Raw genomic sequence first — 12,549 nt, 5'->3', positions numbered from 1 at the left:
CCAGAGGTAAGTTATTGTAAAGTCTTATTGCAGTAGGCAGGAATGATCTCCTCTATCGGTCCTTGTGACAGCAGAATATGATTAATGATAAGAGAACACTAGCATCACCTCTGGGAACACCAAATTTACAAATAATAATATTTTCCTCAGTGTGATTAAAGAAAAAAAAATAACTTGTTCTCAGTTGTGTAAATTTTAGTGTTTTTTTTCTAACCATTTCCAGCAAATGTTGACAGATGCAGCTCTGTTTGACTGCGTTTCTACCAGACTTTGGATCACAGTGGGATGTACGTGCTGAAATGTGTATTGTTGTAAATTAAACAAGACAGAACTGTGGATTTTGTATTTCATTTGATTCACTATGATTAATAAGCCATACACCATGTGGTGCGGTGATAAACTCAGTGAGCAGCTGGTAGACTTCTAGCAAGGTCAGAGAAAAATACTCAAGGACTTAAAATAATTTCCCAGCATACAGATGAAGATGCAACCCATGTGAGTAAACCTTAACTTAATTAAGGTGGCGCATTGCGCTAATCACCAATATAAAATAAAGATATGTAAAATGCCCATAATAGCACCCAAAGGGATCCAGTATGCTCCAAACACTGCTGAATATGGCCCATCACTCTGTGTCTGGACACCCATATGCCCACGTCAAAGAGTCATTCTTTAATTTTATTCCTTGGCACCGGAGCACCATGCAGCATTTAAAGCAAAAGATGTGGCACCTCTTTGTTGTCGCCAAGCCACCATATTTCTTCTTACAACATGCCAATTTTAGATTTGTTTGAAGCAAGTATAACAATGAGTGAGATTTGTGTTACGTTCATGAAGGTACACATAGAAGAGAAAATAAGTAATACAAAGGTATTTATTGAGGTGTTGTTAGTCTGTGTCTATTTCAAGGTGTCACTTCATATCATTGTGTTATCTAACTGGTTCGTATCCACATGCCTCCCTCATTTAAAAAAACATTTCTGAATACATTAGATTAAAATCAGGGGGTTTATGCAAAAAACAAAATACATTACATCAGTGCATCGTGGTTAATGGTGCCAGACATCAGAGAAGAAATGACAGAGTGGAAACATTATTGGCCTAAGTCGCCACCTTGTTCAAATGAGGCATCAGATGCAAGCCATTAGCTTTGTGCAAGCTCAGACATTTTTACTGTGAAATGTGTGAGGGGTTAAAAAAAAAAAAAAAAAAAAAAAGGAAGCTGTCTGTCATTTGCTTAGTATGAAAACGTTCTGCTAAGAAAACAGATGTTTAAAACGTAATGGATTCTTGATGCCCCAGTGGAGCTCTAATGTACAGCAGATGACAAACAATTTCAGTGTGATGAAGACGTTTGTCATGTTGCAAAGCAATGTTCAAGAGGGGGACTTGAAACTTTGATTCGGTACGATACCAACATCATAGAACTTTCACTTCCCGTTAGGATGTGGGTAAAATGATATGTATACATCACTACATCCAACATGTCGTCAGAGTAAACGAGATAACAATATAAAATGGATTAACTGATAAATACTGGATGAATAGGTTGTATGAATTTGTGTTATATAAAACAGAACAAACAGCATAGACTCACAAAGTAGACACTGATGAGGTCCCACTGGAATAGTTGTAAATTGTGGCTGAGTAGGGAGTTATTTTCACAGCCACGAAACGTTTTCAGGTATATTCTTTTTCTCATGCTTTTAATCGAAAGCAAAACTAAAATAGACTGGCTGCATTTTTTGCTACTATTCTAATATAATTCAACCGACATGATAACACAATAAACAGTGGGTTGTTTGAGGCAGGTATCACTAGAATCAGCAATATTATGCGATCCTGATTTAACATATAAATAACTTGTTTTTAATTTACCAGTTCAATTTTTGTGAGACAGCCCGTTTTATTTCTGTTTTTAAGTGATGCAGCTCGTATATGTCGGCCCATAATTTTTCCATGACTCATGGCTTTTAAAGTCACTGTTGAAAGCAGGAATAGCATTTACATTGCAGGCCCATTATATCAAGCCATAAGCGCTGGGCTTCTATAAACATTTCTGTGCATGACGTCAGCAAAATCCTTGAAGACAGACCATCTACGTCTTAATGAAAAGCCATTTGTGAAGACTAAACTTGAAACCAGCCATATGCTGTATGTTTCATTTAAAAGATGTGAAGAAAAATAATAATTATGATTACAGTAGCTTTAAAATGTTATGTATCATACCTATAAATGCCCCTGAAGCTTCATTGATGCTTTGTGACTTTCCACACTACTCTGAATACTGAATTTCAATGCACAAAATGCCTTTACTTTATGATGCAATGTTGTATCATAAAAACAAAAGTACACTGAAGACCCCAACTTAATGTCTGTTCATTTACAGGCAGTCAGGCGCTGAAGAGAAAATGAGATTAGACCTTTCACAGCATGCAATCACTCAACGGATCGACATGGATTTGGCTGTCAACAATTTACTAAAGCCACGGTGGCAGCTATAAAGTGATTGAAATCTCTGCACCCTTCGGAATGGTGTGGTGTTAGTGAGGAGTGGGGGGTGACCCCAAAAACTGCTGGAAATAGTGATTACTTTGCCAGTGTACACTACTCCCAACACCACTCCCTCATCCTCCTTTACTGTCTGAAAAACAAAGGGATGGGATTTGATTCAGGGCCAGATTAGATTTGTGAGTGTGTGCGCGCGTGTATTTGTGTGTTTCTGTAGCCACATGTTTGTTGGTACTTTTATGTGTGCGTCTGTATTGCACAGAGACTGCGGGGTGGCAACATCTTTTACAAGGAGCTCTTGTGTCAGGAAGCCATTGTCTATGCGCCAAGATGACAGGCGAGTAGACCCGGCAATGGATGATGCCCTGCAGTTGAAAAAAATAAATAAAAATGGAGCCATTGTTTCACAGGCCATGAGCAGACTACCTGCAGGGGTCTGAGGCCAAACCGCTGCTCATAAAAGCTTGTCTATAGGGAACACATTTGTCACATTTGTCTTGTTGGCAAAACGTAAACCCAAATGGCTTTTTACAAGATAAAACAGCATCTACAGGGGAGAACTGATACCTGTAAAATGTGTCTTGAATTTAAAATCAAACTTTATTCCTTTACCTACAAAGAGCTGTCGACAGCGGGTGAAAACAACGCCGATGTTAACATGTGTTTGGATTCTGTTTTGCCAAGTGCTACAACCATCGTTGTGTTAACTGACGCATCGATCATATCAAGGGGTTAGAGTGTGGTACTTCCTGTCATGTTGGACTGGGGACAGACTGAGGACAGACTGGACGCTGCACTGTCTCACTATCACTTCTTGAGGTACACGGTGGTATTACGAGGCGGGATGGGTCGGAGCTAGCTGTTTAGCATGCTAACTTCAGTTGATATCTGTGTGCCACAATAGATAGACATCTTTGATATAACAACAAAATTGCCATTTCTTTACATTCTGTGAACAACTAGTTCATTTTTGACTGTTTTTAAGTTCAAAATCTTACACATTGCACCTTTAAGAAAAGATAATTATGATTATAAAACACATTAGGATTTAAAAGAAATGTCAAAATGAAATAAGATTGTAAGTTCATAGCCAAACATTGAGCAATTATTTGAAATTATTTTTAACGTTTTTAGTGCCAATTCATATATATTAGTATATATATATATTAGTACCTGCCATTGCATCTTTATTCAATACAACGGTTTTAATGTAAATGTGTCCTTTTTCAGTTTAGGTTTTATTTTTAATGCCAGATTTTATTTTTCAGCCTCAAAATTAACTGTCACTGTTTTGGCCCCACAAGCTGTTGGCAATGAGTCTAAAAAGGTTGACATTTGACACTTGCAAATCTTGTCAAGAATGAAAATGCTGATTTAGTTACAGCACCTTCATTGATAAACAGTACTTTTAGTTATTATTACAAAGTATACAACCTGACTGTTAAGGTGATAGCATAACAGCACTGCCATCTCTCAGCTTTACCTTTCACCATTGTCTGTCATCCAGGCTCATAGTTTGGATGCTATTTTTACTGTACAAGCGCTTAAATGCCCTCAGGGCATTCTGATTAAGACATTATCCCACAGGAACTGTCAGATAGTTTTGATATGCTGAACTTGGAACTGTTTTACCAGTGCTGCTGAATTACACAGTTAAAGCTGATGAAAAGTTCCTTTGAACTTAAAAATTGTCTAAAGAATGGAAATTACCCTTCTAGTTTTCAGCCCTTTCAGCGATGTTAGGTTATTTGCAAAAGTTCCATCATTCAGGTTCCCATGTCATTTTCCAGATGAAAAGAGTCAAAGCAGTTTTGTTTTTAAACACTTGTACTATTTATTTATTTTTAAGTATAAGGAAATCATTGATTTAAGACTTTGTTTGTTGTCTAGTTTGGTATGGCGTATGGTGTCAAATAATGTTGATTATGGGGATTGTCTAACATTTATATGTGAAAACAAAGAAAAACTGACCAAATCTCACGGAATTGTTAATGCCCGGAGTTAGACTTGGCCGGAAGCTATTCACTGTGCTTTTACATCAGACATACAAGTAAATTACCATCGTAACCCTCAAACAATCAATTAGATCATCATGTCGACCAGTCGATGCTGTTAATCCAAAGTAAAACCCAATCTCTTACATGACTATCGAGGAAACATGACATAGTTCATTATAATTTTGATTTAAGACAGTGCTAGATGTTCTCTCCATGGTTGGCAAGTTTGAGCCGTCTCAGCATATACAAATAAATGAACAAACTCCATTGTAATGCTTCTCAATGCCATAGCAAAGTGATGGCCCTGCTGTACTTAACCTTAACTTGACTGTAATAACTGGACTTGCTTGATTGTCATTATATTAAATATTACCTTCCATTTTCTGTTTGATAGAGCTATGTCTTTGCACAAGGAAAGCCTGAACAAATGTAACTGGACTTCATTAGGGACAATGATAAAAATCTACAGAACATGCTCTTGTATAAAGAAAAGACTTAAGCTTTTATTCTGGGCCTTTTAAGCAGGGGGACTTAAACATGTTTTATTTACATTGTGGAAGGTTAGAAAATGTGACATTATCTCCCATCAAATCCATTCCCCATTGAAACGCAATAGGTATTGAACTGGATGGAACCTATAGATATCTTTCAGAGACTAGTAGCGCATTTAATTTTGCACCATTTTACTTTACAACCACATGACATCAGAGGAAAAAGGTCATTTGTCACTAGTGGAATATTTTCTTGAACTGACGTTTATTGGGGTACTTCAGCTGCCCCGTCTCCCTCTGGTCTGTGGCTCTTTTCTGGCTGACAATGCTTTGTAGATTTAAGGTTCAGAAAAGAACAAACACATACTTGTAAAGGTTAATGTAGGAGCAGAGTCGTATGAGAAAACACATTCTGTATTAGGTTCTACGTAAGTGCAGTGGTTTTGTTGCTCGAGCAGAAAGAGGAAAAAAAAATCCAAATTTAATTCAGCCTGCTCATGAAACTGAAGGGCAACATCATTGTCCCCAAAAAGAAAAAATTGTGTATTAAATAAAAACGTAGTAAAAATCTGTGATAATGTAGAATACAAGAAGGCAAATTGCAGGGGATTATGCAGTCTCATTTGGGCCTCCGTGATAGATTAAGCCCAAGCATTCAAAGACATTGTGTTTTGTTCAAGGGTGGAAGTGACTTTGCCAAGACATTGCGAGATAAGAAGCTAACTGTTATTAGTTTAATGGGAATGATAGTCTGCCCAAAGCAGTGTGTGCAAGTGGCATGGGAGCATCATTTTTCTTTGCAGTCTTTCTTGCACAGCACTGAGGCTGAGTAGCAGTGAGAGAGTAGCAGCCTGCCAATTGTTTAGTGGGAAATCTAAACCACTGAAGACAAAGTGTTGTTCATATGACCACTGGCCCAACAGAGCTAGGTCCAATTTGCTGTTATTGGTGTGAATAAGCGCCTTATTATCCCTCTGAAACTGACAATAGATTTGTATTAATGTCACTGGGATAGCAAGTCCAAGTATTTATTCTTCTTTATGTGATAGGCCAGGCAATACAATTGCTATTAGTTTGGGTTCATATTGTGCTAACGATTCCAGTGCCACACTAGACTAGAGTTAGTAAGCAAGGAGCGACACAAAATTTGTTCTCACTGCATGCTTTTCCAATTAGTACATATGTAGGAACTATTGTGTTAAAGCTTCCTGATAAAAGCCTTGATGATTCCTTTTGCCACGATTATGGGTGCTCAGTAGTTAGCTGCTCGTTGTGTGTACTCCTTCATCTTTATGACCATCACAAAGACTGTCCTCTGGTGTATTGCCACTGTCTCAAACAGATTGTCTTGATCTTGATGACAGGCCATTATCACGGCTGTTTGACGCCCTTGCATCATTATGGCTTTGAACTGCATGTCATTAATGTAGCTCTGTATTTGAGGATGTCATGCTGCAAAACCAAATCCAAAACCACCACACCCTAAACCACATGCAGTCCCTGAACAATATCCTTTACATAATGAGACAATGTTATTAGTGTAATAATACATAGTATTGTGTGACTGTTGGATTCTGTATTTGCGTAGGTTATGCATTTTGCAAGGGTAAAAAACAGGTTTCACTAATGCCGAATCCAATTCCTTGCACATTTGGTTGCCGCCTACGAGCCTGTATTACAATGCTTATTCAGGACTTTGGCAATTCAAAGCCCATTGATGGTACGATTCCCTTAATACACTGCGTTCCATTTTTACTTTACCAACCATTATACATTGCAGCCCAATAAAACAAGTCAGATCAAATGGGTGACCATGAGGGTGAGAGTGAATGACGATGTATGTGTGTATTTTTTTTTATAGGTGTGTAAGTGTGAATGAGAGTTAGAGCATGGGGCTATTTGCAAGGAATGAGGAAAATTCTCTTCACTACAGCTTCTGGACTGATTGGTATACAATAATCATGTATACCAATATTATGTATAATATAAAATAAGTGCAGTGTTACAAATAGCTTATCTCTTTTATCATCATGGCACAAGAATACACTTGCGTAGCTTGCGTACTTTTAACCGAACGCTGTGTTTTCACAAGGCAACATGGGGGATTTCTCTGAAGTGCTACTCGGCAAGCGATGTTCCAATTAATTAATAATACTTTACCTGTCTGTATGCACGGTGATAATGTGAACTGGATTTGCTACACAGAAACCACAAATAATGTGTCATACACAGAAATACATGTGACTGTGTGCCTTTGTTCATTCAGCAGAAGTAAAGAAAGTCAGAGACGGTCCATCAATAAAAACCCATGAGGAAGAGTTCAAAGGTTCAGAGCTGTATTAAGTTATTGTGCCACTAATGTATAGTCATTTCAAAGGTCAGAAGAACAGGCATGTTGCAGGAACGTGGTAAAACAGAGGCTTGTGGGGAGCCACTGCTAAAAAGGCCACGAGGGCCAGAGTAAAGACAGATGGATTGGTCTTGCTGTGCCAGTGCAGGGGATGCTTGTGCTAACTGTTTGTTAATTTAACACACTAATAAATTAAAAACTTATTTTAAATATGATACTTGCATTTTATTTCCAATGGATCTCTTTAATGATCTAGCTGTAAGCAGTGGGAATGTTTGTGGTCATGTTCAGTGTGACATGAACAATGGACATCACAAATAATCAGAAATATGGTAGATTTAACTAATCAAACATTGCATTGAGTTTTTCTGCGTGAGCCAGTCGCCTGATGGCACCTTCGCCATTCACCCACCAGGCAAATATATTTTTGAACCCTTGGTAAACAGTCATAGTATTGACAAGACGAAGCAGGCCAAGTTTAGCATAACCCTCTCACACCCACGAGCAACATGTCTGGGTTTTCCTTCTGTCTGAGCTGCTGCTGCAGGATGCAAGGATGCTGCCTGCAATAAATAAGAATAGGAAAATAACTGAGCAAATCATTTTGTTCAATTGTATCTGAGATTTTGTCTTTTTTGCTGTAAAAAGAGAACATGATGTAGAGGTAATTGTGGATCGGGTATGTACAATGAGACTTCAAAGATGGTGCCGAGCAATGAAATTTGCTTGCCCAGCACATATGTAAGAAAAGATTAACGACTACCGTGTGTGTGACCCGCAGCATGTTTGCATTGTGTTTCTCTCCACCCAAATGCTTATGTCATCTCTTGAAAAGTTTAACAAATACAAAACAATCCTGGAATAGCAGTTCACAATACAAAAAGTAATACGTTGCCTTGTTTCCATCTCTTTTAGATTGGTATGGTCAATGGGGAAAAGCCTTTGGGACCGCAGGGTTTTTTTTATGTTCCAATACTGCAAGTAGCCACGATAGGACAAATTAGCAGCAAGGCTAAATGGTGGTGTTGTATTTAGTTCCAATAAACCATCCACGTTGTGGAGTCATCTTCCTCAGTTGCATTTTTCCATGGTGCTGAACAGAATAGAAAGTTGGTATATCTTTGTGTTTTTCTTTGATTTGAATCCGAGTGGCTGGCACGCCATGTTAAAATCATATTCATTTAAGATTGGTTTGTATTACTTTCTCATTCGAAATAAAAAGAATAAAATATTTCTTGAAAAAAGTTTTTTGTTTGTAAGTTGAAATATTTTTTTCATTAAAGTGCATCCACAGTGTATAGAACAGATTTTGTGTTTGCTGTCAGTGAGAGATTTTTTTTCCCTTTATTATTCGGTGTTATTCACATCATGTTCTCAGAGACTGACTGTATAATGTTGGGATCTGGCTGCTGTCACAGCATGGTGCCAGATGTCATTTGGACCTGATGAAAAATACAAAATCTTTTCTCATGAGACACCTTGGGCAGCTTCACTGAAAAAAAAAATCCCCAGTCACAAAAAGATGTTGAAATGTTCACTCGCACTCTTTCGTCAAAATGTTTGCATCTGTCTTTCTATCTATCATTGTGGGATATTGGTACATCATAAAGTACTGTGCTATCAAATCAAGCCACATGCTGTACTTTAAAATATAATTATTGCCTGTAATGATGTGTACAATATGATTCGATTGAATTCAAGGTAAGAGGCCGGTCTACAAAGTTTTCCAAAAGACACCGTAGTGACAAAATATGTATTTAAATCCACTAGTGAATCCAGCTTTCACTTTGTGTTTAAAACAATTTGGATTTCACTGCTTAGTGTCCATTATTCTCCTACTGTGGGGGGAAACATTTATTCTGAACACTAGACTTTAATTTGGCAAAGAGGGACTAAGAATTAAGGTCTTCTCTGTTGCAGACACATGCCATGATTTACACTGAAAATGTATTCGTATACAAAATGTATTCCCATAATGATGCTTTTAAGTGTATTAATACTCAAATAGGACTAATGCTTATTAGAAGGTGAGACTTATCAATACATTTACCCTGCAAGAAAGACAACCCTGCAGCTTAGTATGCAAAACCACTCACCTGCTGAAGAACAGGGGAATGAATCTATCATAACAAGCAAATGGTATCATTTAATCAGAGGCCCATTCATCTTTCAGAGTCATGAGTGTCCATGTGACAGAAACCCCTCACACCCCGTATAACAAAAGATTAAGGACAAGCATGCGGGCCAGTGTTGAGGAACACAGCCGAACAAATTCATTATTGATGGGTTGCTTTCAAAGCCCATGGCGTCACTAGGTATCCATTGTTACCTCTGTTTGTTGTTTGCCGCTCTTAGCAGGGTAGAGAGGATGGAGACGAAGCAGGCAAGGATAAGGACCGTGAACTTAGCCTCTCTCCTCCCTCCCATGAAGTGCATCCTGCCAAAGCAAATTTTCTCTCTTTTTAAAAAAAAAAAAAAAAATCATTCCCTCTGGGTTTTATTCATCTAGCAACACTCCAACCACATTTGACCAGTACTCAAAAACTGTGGATAATAGCTGGTTTATTTGTTTTACTCAAAACGGATTAAGGACCAGCTGACGTGCAGTATATGCTCAGAGGAAACACGTTATCAGGCATCATTATATACAACTTTTTTTGTCAATTCTTTAATGTCGTATCAACAGGGGAACACAGCCTCATGTCCACTGACTTTAAGTCTGAAGTAGCTGCTAAGGTACTTGTGCAGCTGAGTTTAGATCTGGTCAGTTCTAGAGTACTGATGTGGAAAGAAAAAGCCAATGCTCCCCCCTTAAGGAATGGTTTCACAGCTAGGCAGTGGGAAACAGCCCTACAATACAGAGGAAATACTCTGTACTCATAGCAAGAGTGCCTTGGCCATGCGTGAACTGATGCTGATGACATTCACATGTAGCCGTGATGCCTGAATGGCTTACGTTGCTCTAAGGGTCTGTGCAGAGGAACTTCAGGATGGAAGGAAGGCAGAGACACATTTTTTACACCACCAGACAAAATATTTTAGTAGCATTTGCTTGCTTGTGGGCGATTTGAAAACTTGACCGAAGCACGCAAGTGATGAGAGTGTTCGATGAATGTTGGGTATGTTTGATACATGAAATGCAATTTGAGTCCTGTAACTCTTCTTCTACCCTCTCGAAGTATTTCATTACCAATTGAAAAATGCACCTTTAATCTACACCGATAAAACCACCAATGAAAGCATCTTTCACTCATTAAAACATGCCATTACACACAGTAATCATGTCATACAAAACAGACAAACTATTTCAGATTTTGACCATGTTGAACACATACGTACATGCTCGCACAAATACAGCAGTGGATTTGAAAAGTTGTCACATGGAATATTTACACTGCTTGATTTTCGAGTTCTCTTCTGAATTAAAACAACACAGCAAGATCTTAAAGGCTGCAATTTTGAATACGTATTCCAAAATGTTAATATTTTATAATATTAATAACTTTAATATTGTGAGGTGTCAACCTCACGATTTAAAAGAGCCCTGAGATGACATATGCTGTGATTCGGTTTGACATAAATGAAATGAAATTGAATTGAATTAAAATGTCTCTAAATCCAAAATGAAGTTATGTGAAATCAGTTTTGCATTTCACATTGGAAATTCACAGGGCTGGGTATAAAAATACTGCTTTGGCCATATACCGTGTTTAAATATATCCAAAACATTTTTTAAATTGTATTCATTCCAGAGACAGACAGGATGATAAAGGTTATACCTGCATTATTTAGCTTCAATGAAAGTAAAAAATAAAGCACAAGAGCCAACAACAGCACTTGGTTAATACAAGCTAAATTCCTGTCAGGCTATAGTTGGGACACTGGTCTATTTTTGTTATTATTTTTTCATTAGCGCCAGCCTAAAATTATCCATGCTACTCATGGGCACAGCACTTTTCAGTTGTTAGTTACTGATGTCTTTTTTCTTCATAATATTGACAGTAATTGTTAAAAGATTTTTGACAATAAAATGATTGGGTCCAATATCTCCTTTAGGTTTTACTCAATGTCTAAATTAATAAAAGTACTTGCACTAAAATACATTCTACAGATACACAAGACCCTCCTGCCCAACCTAACTAATAAAAGAAATGTGAATTTTTAGTTTAGCATTTAGATTTTTCTCAACCTTAACCACTACAAGCGGCAGCAAACTAATGATTCAGAGCTGGAACCTCTCACGGTTGAGCAGAGGCAGATATCCACAAGGAATTCATCCAATTTGCTGTCCTCCCACCAACCTTAGCTAATCAATGTACATCTTGGCTGGTGATAATAAGAGAGCTACCTTTCAGCTGCTAAAATACAACACAGTGTTAAAATGCATTTCAAACTGACTTCATTTAATCCTAGAACATTTTAAATGACCCAGTGATGAAGAATTCATCTTATTAACACATATTCAAGAACAACAATCTGATCTTCTTTCACTTTGGCATCACATTAAACACTGAAATGAGAACAGTGGATTGAACAAGATAAGAGTTTACTCCTTTGAACTATTTGCTTCTTCTGCTTTTAAAACCCTACGCAATCTCTGACTGATCTCGCCTGAGACCCCCTTTAAAAAAAAAAAATCGCAGGAGACAGATAAAGGATCAGATATGTATTAGACAAAACACTCCAGGGCCAGCACTTCTGGAAGAGGCTGTGTGTTGTGAATGCCTGTGTGCGTTTGTCTGCAGTATCTGAAGCCCACACTGCCATCAGGCCCTCAAAAGAGGAACTGCGACTTTCTCACAGACCCCACTTCCCGCCCGTTTCCTTCCCATCCTTCCTTCCCTGTCTCCACTCCAGTCTCAACGACTTTTATCCGATTGTATTTCTTTATTTGCCAGCAGCTTGTTGAGAAAACATTTGCATGTCGCATAGGTAAAGCGGGCTATTTTGTGGCAGTGTACCCACAGAACGCATGTCCTGTGCTGAAACGTGTGCCATGTATCCGTGCGCCAGCAGCGCGCGTCAGCGTCTGTGTGCGCGCCAACAGGGGAGGCTGAAATCTGGACAGACGAATCTGGACAGATAAAGCAGGTTAACAAAACGCGCCGGGTCAACATAAATAAACCAGCAAACGAACAGATTGTATGCGTACGGTGGTCAAACACATACAGGCAAACACGGGGCGCGCGCGCGCGCGCGC

General features: G+C 38.3%; 1 protein-coding gene across 3 annotated transcripts in view; it reads left to right on the top strand.

Moving 5' to 3' along the window:
* The window catches only part of lingo1a (leucine rich repeat and Ig domain containing 1a), a 128,398-nt gene that overhangs the window by 89,276 nt on the left and 26,573 nt on the right, over positions 1 to 12,549 (top strand). The gene's annotated exons all lie outside the window — the stretch shown is intronic.

This window comes from Brachyistius frenatus, unplaced genomic scaffold, assembly GCF_029030835.1.
Source record: "Brachyistius frenatus isolate BFR_SWC_R1_liver_20210118 unplaced genomic scaffold, ASM2903083v1 Contig_19, whole genome shotgun sequence".
NCBI lineage: Eukaryota > Metazoa > Chordata > Actinopteri > Embiotocidae > Brachyistius > Brachyistius frenatus.
Note: the sequence above shows the minus strand (reverse complement) of the source record. Positions and strands in the feature narration are given on the sequence as shown.